Source organism: Arvicanthis niloticus, chromosome 7 (assembly GCF_011762505.2).
Source record: "Arvicanthis niloticus isolate mArvNil1 chromosome 7, mArvNil1.pat.X, whole genome shotgun sequence".
In the NCBI taxonomy this organism is placed as follows: Eukaryota; Metazoa; Chordata; class Mammalia; order Rodentia; family Muridae; genus Arvicanthis; species Arvicanthis niloticus.
Window position 1 is genome coordinate 55797980 of NC_047664.1, and position 11152 is coordinate 55809131.

The 11152-nt window shown below is 44.0% G+C and overlaps 1 long non-coding RNA gene across 1 annotated transcript; it reads right to left on the reverse strand.

Moving 5' to 3' along the window:
- Window positions 1-746: 746 nt before the first annotated feature.
- LOC143443105 (uncharacterized) lies at window positions 747-9830 on the reverse strand. The gene is made up of 2 exons (XR_013111844.1): window positions 2972-9830; window positions 747-1097 (listed from the first exon to the last, which is right to left on the reverse strand). It is a non-coding gene; the product is annotated as an uncharacterized LOC143443105 (long non-coding RNA).
- Window positions 9831-11152: the final 1322 nt, after the last annotated feature.

Consider the following 11152-nt stretch of genomic DNA (forward strand, 5'->3'; position numbering starts at 1 on the left):
GCACCAGCTCACCTGGCCCCACTCCTCATTCCAGACTTTATTTATAAATGATATGAAGCATTGTTTGTTTAAACAATTTAAGTAAAGCTCACTGTACTGTATAGAACATTCTGCAATTTCAATTTTCCACTTATAATTTTGTGACCTATTCATGTTAATATATAAAAACCAATTTCATGGCTGGGTGTGATAGCATGCTCTTATAATTCCATCACTTGGGAGGCAGAGGCAGAAAAACCAGGAGATTAAAGTCAACTTGGGCTATACAGTGAGTTCAAGGGCAGCCTGTGTTTTACTCTTATCTAAAAAAAAAAAAAGAAAGAAAGAAAGAATGAAAATTTAATTTTATTAATTTAATTCATTTATTTAACCCATTAGAGAACCCAAAATTATAAATAAGCTAAAATGTATTTATCTAGGTAAACTCAGATTCACAAAACTGTGATGAGTGTCAGGCGTATGCTGTCTTAGGGGAATGTCCAGGAGAATTCCATATGGTTGTTTGTATTGCTTTTGTTGATATGCCTGGGATAGTTATTCCTTTCGGCTTATGAATGCTTTTCTTTATTTACTATGGTTTATGATTGCTTCTCTGACTGTCTCTCCTGTCTTGGTTTAGAAGTTAAATATGTAATGTCTATTTGCTTGGTGGTTAATTATTGTCACGCATGAATAAAGACTTAGATGCAATCATGACCCTTATTATGTCCCTCCACTCTACAAGTACAATGTTTGTGTTCCTAACATCCTGTCTTTGTTGTTGGGTGATATATATGGTTTTTTTTTTTTTCTTTAAACTAAGAGCTCTGGCTTCCATTATTGTTATTGTTATAATTCCCAAGTCAATATTGTTTACTTTTTCACCCATCTATTTTGTAATTACATTTATTTATTTTGTATGCATATACATGATTGTGTTTGAATATTCATGAGGCAGTCCAAAACCAACTTCCACCAGGTGGGTCCTGAGAATTGAACTCAGGTCTTCAGGCTTGGCTGCAAGCTCCTTTCTCCACTGACTCATGTCATCAGCCCTTCGATAATTTTTCAGTTCACCATTTTTCTCTCACCCGTACCTTCTGGTTTTGTTTTTCTTGCTAAAAAGGAGGGAAAGAAATCACATTTGGTAATTTTGTTTAGTGAGGTGATGTTAGCAATAAAAATCCAAAGACTTTTATATCTAAAATATATTTTTCTACTCTTCTTTGCATAATGGCTTGGCTAGACTGCTCTGCTGCTAACTTGTCCCCGCGATGGGACTCTCATTAAAGACTGACTGTAGATCTGCAGTTTCCTCCCCTGTGAGCTGCATTCCGAATAATCTTCTTAAAGCCGCTTGTTAGTTTATTTATCCAGCCTTCTGATTTGTGTGTCTTGTAATGTGCTCATTGAATTTTTAATTTAAACGACTATTATTTTATGTCTAGAAGCCCAGTTGAATTTATTTTAAACCCACCCCACTGCCTTTAATGCTGCTCTCTGGTCTCTTCTGCTTTGCTCAAACGCATTTCCCCTTCATGGCTGCATGGCCTGATGAGACAACGGTAAGATATCTTTGAGACTGGTTTGTGTGGCAGTTACTTTTCTTGTTGCTGTGACAAAAATGCCTGACCAAACCAGTTTAGGGAGAGCCAGGGACGGTCAGTGGGGAAGGGCACCCACCTCCATGCCCAGTGACTGGAGCTCAGTGCCTGATTCCCTGGATACACATTCTGGAAAGAGGGAGTCGACTCCTGAGAGCTGTATAAGTACATATGCACGCACACATGCTCGTGCCCATGACATGAATGTAAATTTTTTAAAAAGCAACCTAAGGAAGGGTGGGTTTATGTAGTGCAACCAATTTAAGCTTTTCCCCGGCTAGCTTGCAAATGAGACTCAGACTATGGTTATTTTATTTGGCTTTGACAATTACTGGGGGGAGGGTAGCCCCTAATCTACTCTTCTAACTGCTGGCCTGGTCACCTCCCCAGCCCCAGCGGTCTACCCCAGATACTTGCTGTTTCTCCTGGCCACGTGCTCATGGTCCATTTCCCCTCTATCCCAATCTGGGGTTTCTATCCCACCTTGATCATCCAGTTCCTGGATAAAAGACACACAACCTTTATATTTATAATAAACCTTAAACGGCATAAGAGCTGGGCAGATACCTACCCTCTGTGCTATTAGAGCCAGTCTCAAAGACATCTTACCGTCGTCTCATCAGGCCATGCAGCCACGAAGGGGAAATGCATTCAAGCAAAGCAGAAGAGACCAGAGAGCAGCATTAAAGGCAGTGGGGTGGGTTTAAAATAAATTCAACTGGGCTTCTAGACATAAAATAATAGTCGTTTAAATTAAAAATTTAATAACCTGAGCTATTATTACTAGGTCTCATCTCAGCTGCTCTTAACTCCTATGGGCCAGCCCTCAGAGCCATGTTTTCATGACTCACCTAACCCATGGTGGCTTCTTTTTCCTCCTCACCTTCTTCTTCCTCTTTCTCTCCCTTCTGGTTTCTCCTCCTCCAACCAGGTCACTCCAAACCCACCTACATCTAATCCCTCCAGTCATTGCATTGGCTATAGCTGATTTTATTTAACCAATACTTTTAAATCAAGGAACAAGGTTTGCACAACACAAGCTTGTAAACAGAAGTCGCTCATAGGCCTAGACCTTCCAGTATAGAATTTGGTATTACGATACGTAGGAATGGCTTGAGTATTCAATCCATCCTGGTGGGAAAGGGAAAGGCACAGAGGCAGGAGCCTGAGGCAGCTGGCAGCTGGTTCCTTTGGTGATAGATAGGTGCCTTTCTCTCTATCTCTCAGTCTCTGTCTTTGTCTCTGTCTCTCCCCCCTCCCCACCCCCCCCCACCGTGTGTGTGTGTGTGTGTGTGTGTGTGTGTGTGTGTGTGTGTGTGGACAGCTTTATGAAATCAGTTGTCTCTTTTATGAACCTTGTTGAGGCAAGCCCTCTCACTGTTTCTCACTGTGTATTCTTGGCTTTCATCAGAAAGTCCTTGAGCTTTCTGATGATCCTTCTGTCTCTGTCTTCCATCTTGCCTGAAGAGTTCTGGTTTTACAGAGGTGCACACTACCAACCAATTCCAGCTTTTTTTTACATAGACTTCAGCAATGGCACTCAGGTTGTCAGGTTTGGACAATAAGCCCCTTTACTTGCTGAGCCATCTTGCTGGCCCATCATTTTCTCCTTTTTATTCAGTCCAGGGTCCCAGTTCATGAAATGCCCAGGTTTGGAGTGTGTCTTCTCTCCTTATTTAAGCCTCTTTGGGTTGGTGAAGTAGCCTAGCATTCTGGAGGCCTGGAGTTGGATTGAAAACAAACACTGCATAGATCAAGCTTGATGATACTTGGGAGGGGAAAGAAAGAAGGTCAGAAGTTCAAGGTTATCCTTTGCTACATGACAAATTCCAGGCTGGTGCAAAATCCGAGAAATGCTGTCTCAAAAACAAACACTTGCTTTTAGCTGGGCATATAAGCAACCTGAAGCAGTGGGTTCCATTCGCAGTACAGCAAACAAAAATCTGACAATTTCTCTACCCTGTATCATCCTGTGCAAGTACAAACAAAATCCCAAACACATGGGCTGCCCTCCTACAATAGGGTAGTGTGGTAGTCCGAATAGAGTTAGACGGAGGGACTCAGCAATCTGCGATCCAGCTTCCTTCCTGGCCCCGCCCTGCCTTGCCCCTCCTGGGAATTCCAGGAGTGGGAGGGGCTCCATCCACATTCTCACTGCCTGGCGGAGCTATTCAGATCTCTCCTGCTTAGGCACTAATACTGCCTAACCGCCTGAGGTGCTAATTGGACAGGGCTCTCCATGTAAGAGACTGACTGTCTTGACCGGAAGGTTGTTGTTTCCAATGGTAAATTTCCATGCCTTTGCATATATAACACAATGACCCGCACAGGGAACAGCCAACAGGTGTGTTTACGGTCCATCACTAATTCCATTTCTAAGTAGGGTAATGACTGACCAAACAGCCTTAATTTAGAAAGGGAAGTGTGAAGACAAAATTCCAGTCATTCCAGAGCTTTAAATAAGTCATTTATTGCGGTCAGGCAAGGGAACGTAAACGCCTATCACCCCAGCACTCAGGAGGCTGAGGCAGGAGGATTGTTGAGTATGACAGCAGTCTGGGCTACATATTGAGACTCTGTAATTAATTAATTTTAATTAATTTCTGTGTAGAAGGTAGGGTGCTTATTTAGCAAGCATAAGGCTGTGGGTTTGATCTCCAGTAACCCCCTCCCATTCTTAAAAATTGCCAATATGCCTGTTTCTTCAATAATGCATATGGATAAAAAGATACAGGTGGCTAATATCAGGAAAATACAAATAAAAAAACTACAATGAGGTATCTGGCTCAATACAGAATAGCTATTAGGGAAAAAAATACTGATGAGAATGGGAGAGAAAGAAAACTTTATTCTGGTGGGAATGTATGGAGAGCAACATAGGTAGCTGTTCCTGGAAACACTGAACTTGTATGTGACCCAGACATCCCACTTCTGGATCTATACTCACAGGAACTGAAATCAGCATATGATAGACATGTGCCCATGTTTGTTTATTTCGGCATTATTCACAAGAGTGAAGACATGGAATAGACAAAGATGTTCATCAGGAGATGAATAGGCCAGGCATGGTGATTCAGGTCTTTAATCTCAGCACTCAGAGGCAGATGGATCTCTGTGAGTAAGAGGCCAGCCTGGTTTATATGATGAGAGTCCAGGGACAGCCAGGGCTATATAGTGTGATTCTTTCTCTAAATAAATAAATAAATAAATAAATAAATAAATAAAAGAGACCTATGGAGATGGCTCAGTGGGTAGTGTTTGAGTTCAGGATCCAAATTCAGCCCTCCAACACCCCATAAAAAGCCAGGTGTGGTGGCATATCCATGTAATCCTAGTGTGAGGGAGGCAGAGATGGGAGAATCCTGAGGACTCGCTGACCAGCTGGGCCAATCAGTGACCTCCAGCCTAGTGAGCCACCCTGTCTCAAAAAATAAGGTAGAGGGCGAGAAGATGCCATCCTATCTAGATTGACCTCTGGCCTCCACACGTGTTTGTGCACACACAACACAAACACCCAAGAAATGAGTAGGCAAAGAAAATGTGAAATGTGAAGTTTTACTCAGGCATAAAGAAGAAAATTACTGTCACTTGAGAAAAACATGGCTAGAACTGAAGGATATATGCTACATGGAATAAAGCAGACGCAGAATGAGAAGTGCCCCGGGTTCTCAACCCAAATAGGATGGTGGTGATAGGAGGCTGGGAAGGAGGGAGGGGGGAGCTGGATTTGATCATTTCACACTATAATGCACATGTTGGAATATGACATAAATACAGTTGATAGATGTTAAACAAAGACAAAAGAAAATTTAAAACTCCCGAAGGCTGAGTACCCAAAGAGAATGATAACTCAGAAAGGAACTTCAGAATCAAATCTTACGGAAGAGTTCCCAACTTCACTTGTCATTAGAAACAACGCTGAAAGGGGAAATGATTTTCCTTCTCCTAACATGGCAGCAAGTAATGGTTCTGATAAAACGAATTTTCCACAGGGATTCAGCCTGAGAACCCTGTAAGGAGGGCTAACTGGTATATAACCACCTGGAGTCATGTGTTGACATCACCTGGGAGAGCAGACGCACCTGCACTTGAGGCTGAGCACACCCAGCGTGGACCAACCCCACCACAAACAAGGAATGCTTCAGACTAGTAGAGGGGATGAGTGAATTGCACGCTGGCTGTTTGTGAGAAAGAATTCCACTTGGGGCAGACGTGTGTACAGAAATGTGTTGTCAAATGTGAATCGATAGCAGGTGGTAAAAGGAAGTGAAGAGAAGATACAAAAGCAGGCAGTGTTAAGCCCCGCCCCGTAGTCAGAGGGTCTGCCCACCCCGCGGTCGGTGGGTCTGCCTGCAGCATCTGCCCCTGTGGCTTAGGAGGAGGTTCTGATGTCTTTGGCTTTGTTTCTGAAACAGGGTTTGGCTCTATTGAGTATCTGTTTGGATTTTAGCTCTCCCACTTTATGTGGACAAAGGCTCTTGCCTTCCTAGGTAGAGGGAGATAAAATTATGCCCACTTTAAAGTGTCATGGAGAGGAAGAGGGAAGCAGACTTCTTGGCTTTCAGTACAGTTTGAAATTGTCGGGAAGGTTCTGTTTCGTGGTGGAGCAATTGTCTAGACAGAATATGGCAGTCACAGGGCTTTACACTAACTTGGTTTGCTCCTTGAGAGATCAAAGAGCTGAGGTCATGGGCTTTTAGCAAGTTGTCTTTTTTAGAAAAAAAGAAAGAAAGAAAAGTATTTTTATGTGTATAAGTGTTTTGTGGCATATATGTGTGCCACAAGCATGCAGTGCCTATGGAGGCCAGAAGAGGGCAGTGCATCCCCTCGAACTGGAGCTACATATGTTTGTAAGCTACCATGTGGGTACCTCAAACAGTACCCTAAATCAAGATCAGCTAGTGGTACTTTTAACCAGCTGTCTGTCCAGCCTTAATTAGTAAGTCATCTCTACTTACCCATCAATCACACACAGACACACACACACACACACACACACACACACACACACACACACACACACTATTCCTTGAAGCCTGGTAGTGGTAGCACATGCCTTTAATCCCAGCACTGGGGAGGCAGAGGCTGGCCTGGGGTACAGAGAGAGTTCCAGGACAGCCAGAGCTACACAGAAAAACCTTGTTTTGAAAAATCAAAAACGGGGCTGGTGAGATGGCTCAGCAGTTAAGAGCACTGACTGCTCTTCCAGAGGTCATGAGTTCAAATCCCAGCAACTACATGGTGGCTCACAACCATCTGTAATGAGATCTGATGCCCTCTTATGGGGTGTCTGACGACAGCTACAGTGAACTTAAATATAATACATAAAAACCTTTGGGCTGGAGTGAGCGGGGCCAGAGCGAGAAGGAGAAGGGAAGAGGAAAAGAAAAATCAAAAACCAAAATGAAATATTCCTTGTGTTTCTGAAATGCAAATTTATTAGGAGCCTTGGTTCCTGGTCTGAGCCACCCCTATGTATCAAGGAGGAGGTGGGTGATATTAAGGATGGCTGATGTCCTGGGGCTGAGCTGGCACTTCCCTATCAACCCATTCCTCTCCCAAAGATTATATCTGGTCCTGCAGCACAAAAGAGTTTGGGGGACACAGACTTGGGTTGAGACACAATCTCTCTGTTTTTAATCATTTTATGATTTATGGCCATTTCCTTAAACTCTGTGAGAGCCTGTTTTCGCCTTTGTAAGACTTAGGGAAATAAACAAGTCCACACCCCAAAGCTCCTGAGGTGTGCAAGAGACGGTGCTTCAAAAGCACTTCCCCATTTATGAGACCCTGCCAAAAAAAAAAAGAAAGAAAGAAAGAAAGAAAGAAAGAAAGAAAGAAAGAAAGCTTTACTACCTAAAACAGGAGTATGGTGAGTCTCCAGGCATTCCCTAGGAAAATGTAGGCCACTGTCCTAGAGCTGTGTTTGGCTTCATGGGTAGAAAGGAAACAGTAACAGAATGTGGGGGGAGCCGGAAACCTGAGAGACTGGGAATTCTGGTTTTGGCTGGCACTGGCTGATACTGGCTGGCACAAGAGTTGGAGCCCTTTAAAGAAGGAAAGTTCTTTCTGGTTTCCCCTTAGGAGGGAGGGTAATGTTGCTGCAGGTGCTGGGCTAGAGGTCTCCCAGCGAGTAGCATCCCAGCCCACTGTGATGTGAAAGGGTCACGGGCTGCTGTAAGGCAGAACAGGGGGGTGGGAGGAGCCTGTGGCCCTTGAAAGACATTTTCTACTCCCAATCCACCCCACTTTCCTAACTGGCCCAGGTACAAGTAGGAGTAAGATGCCCATGTACTTTGCTCCAGAAACAAATACAACCGTTGACTGAGGCTTTCTGAGATGGAATCCTTGAGACTGATTCTCCCCTGAAGTACTCAAGGGTGAGCCATTTTAAATGTTTTCAAGCTGGTGTATCCAGGTAGCCAACCCCTTTCCTCCGTGTCCAGGAGCCCAAGGGTCCTCTTCCTGGAGGAAGTTGTTGATGGTGAAGTGGAAAATGGTCTCCAAGGGCCAGAGAAGTAATTAGTTTTGAGCTGCCAGAGCCCCTGTCATTAAAGGGCCAGGCATCTGCTCCTTAGTTCCTCACAAGCATTTATCTCCTGCCTGTCTGACTAGTAGGTCGAGGAGGGGCTCCCTCTTCTATTTTCTAGTTTAGGATGTGGGAAAGAAGCCCTGTCCTCTTCTGAGCCTGCTGGGGCACTGACTCCAGAAACAGCTGGAGTTGAAAAGGACAGGCTGGTTTCAGGGAGGGGATGGGTTGTGCCCCAGCCAACTCCTTTCTTGCCTTCTGGACCAGAAGAAATATGTGAATGAGGCACAGAGAGGAGAGAGCCACTAAATACAGTAGATGCAGGCCCAACTTTGGGTCTGCAGTAATATTGCTCTGATTTGTGCTTTTGCAAGTTTTGTTTGTTAATACGTAAAAACTATTTAGTTCATAACAATGCAATAGGTTTTCTTTTTTTAAAAAAGATTTATTTATGTATTTTATGTATATGAGTACACCATTGCTGTCTTCAGACACACAAGAAGAGGGCATCAGATTCCGTTGCAGATGGTTGTGAGCCACCATGTGGTTGCTGGGAATTGAACTCAGTACCTCTGGAAGAGCAGTCAGTGCTCTTAATCACTGAGCCATCTCTAGCCCAACAATGTAATAGTTTAATGTTTTTTTTAAATGACCTTAGAGCCAGGTATAGTGACTCATGCTTTTAATTGTAGCACTCAGGAGGCAGAGGCAGGCAGATGTTGGTGAATTATAAGGTAGCCTGGTTTGCCAAGTGAATTCCAGGCTAGCCAAGGCTACATAGTGAAACCTTGTTTCAAAATTTAAAAAAAAATCATGGAAAGCACATCATATTTGATACTAGTATTTGCTGTATACTGTTTGCTGTTGTACACCATCTTCTTTGTTGAGGGGAAAGTAGGGACTGAAACTCGGGGTTCCTCATACGGGCTAAGCATGCCCTGTGCCATAAAGCTATACCCCAGTACTGTTTTGTTCTTCTTTTGAGACAGGGTCTTCCTTTGTTACACCTAAACTGCCCTTGAATTCATGATCCTCTTGTATGAACCTGCCAAGTGCTATGATAACAGGCGTGAGGAAGCATATCTGGCCTTTTAATTGTTTTTATAATATATTGCTATTTTCGTAAAAAAAAGCTGGCTACGATGCAGGATGCCACTCAGTGTAGGAGGCTCACACACTCATATTTGCTTCATCCCTGCTGATGCTATTGATTTTGTCATTGTCTCCATGCTGATCAATGTTAGATAGTCTTATTCAGCAAGGCCTACCACAGAATATCATTTCTAGTCCCTTTGATCTTCATTTATAGGCAGCAGTGTGGCTGGAGGCTGGAAGATATTGACTGACTTGAAGACTCAAGACATGGAAATCAAACCTAGACATGAGCCTGGGGCCTGCTCATGTCTGATGCTCACCAGGAAACACACTACCTAGAAAGCAGATCCTGACCCAGCAAAGCAGACACTGGCTTTTTGTTACCTAGCTTCACCAAAGATGGCTGGCTTTCTAGCCAGCAGTGAGGTGGGTGTTCATAGAGGACTAGGGGGTGGAGGAACCAGAGATCTGCATGGAGATGCTGGAAGCTCACCTGTCGGTGCTCTGCAGAGCCTGGAGAGGGACTCCTGGTGCAGGAGTACATGTCAGTCCATTCAGGACACAGCCTCAAAGCAGGAGACTCCACTCGGTCTCACCATTCCTGCAGTGAGGTGCCACCTGCTCCAGTGTTGAGCAAAGGCATTGCTATCGAGTTATTTACCAGAATATTCTACATACCTGGTGCCCCAGACTCCAACCTGCTCTGAAAGTGTACAGTGCCAATCGGTTAAAAGAGAGGTTGTGGGCTGGAGAGATGGCTCAGCGGTTAAGAGCACTGACTGCTCTTCCAGAGGTCCTGAGTTCAATTCCCAGCAACCACATGGTGGCTCACAACCATCTGTAATGGGACCCAATGCCTTCTTCTGGTGTGTCTGAAGACATCTACAGTGTACTCATATAAATAAAAATTAAAAAAAAAAAAAAGAGAGAGAGAGGTTGCAAGTGAAGATCTGGGTTTGTAAATGATCTTTCTGACCACCCCAGAGGCCCTCATTTACATTCAAATTGAGCACCCCGAGTGTGGAGTGTGAAGAATCAAAATGGACAATGCTTAAAAACCTAAAACATTAATGTGGCCCTTGGACATCCACTAAGCAGGGCTCATAGGGGCTCATGGAGACTGAAGTGGCACTCCCAGAGCCTGCCGGCGTCCGCACTAGATCCTCTACATACATGTTGGGGTTCTTAACTGGTGGGACTCCTAACAGTGGGGTTCTCTCTGACTCTTTTGCTGCTCTTGGAATCTGTGATGGTTTGTATATGCATGGCCCAGGGAGTGGCACTATTAGAAGGTGTGGCCCTGTTGGAGTAGGTGTGTCACTGTGGGTGTGGGCTTTAAACCCTCATCCCAGCTGTATGGAAGTCAGTATTCTGCTAGTAGCCTTCAGATGAAGATGTAGAACTCTCAGCTCTGCCTGTATCATGCCTGCCTGGATGGTGCCCTGCCCTCACCATGATGATAATGGACTGAACCTCTAAGCCTGAAAGCCAGCTCCAATTAATTGTTGTCCTTTATGAGAAAAAAAAAAAAAAACCCTCTAAAACATTCTGAGTGCCAGTATGATAGATAAAAACGAAAAATTCTGGGGCTGGAGAGATGGCTCAGAGGTTACGAACATTGTCTGCTCCTCCAGAAGTCCTGAGTTCAATTCCCAGCAACCACATGGTGGCTCAAAACCATCTGTAATGGGATCTGATGCATTCTTCTGGTGTGGCTGAAGACAGCTACACAGTGTATTCATATACATAAAATATATAAATCTTAAATAAATGAAAAATGTATTCATATACATAAAATATATAAATCTTAAATAAATGAAAAATTCCTTATGGGCCAGAACATGATCACAGAACACAGGCACTCAAAACATGACATAAGCCGGGCGGTGGTGGCACACGCCTTTAATCCCAGCACTTGGGAGGCAGAGGCAGGCGGATTTCTGAG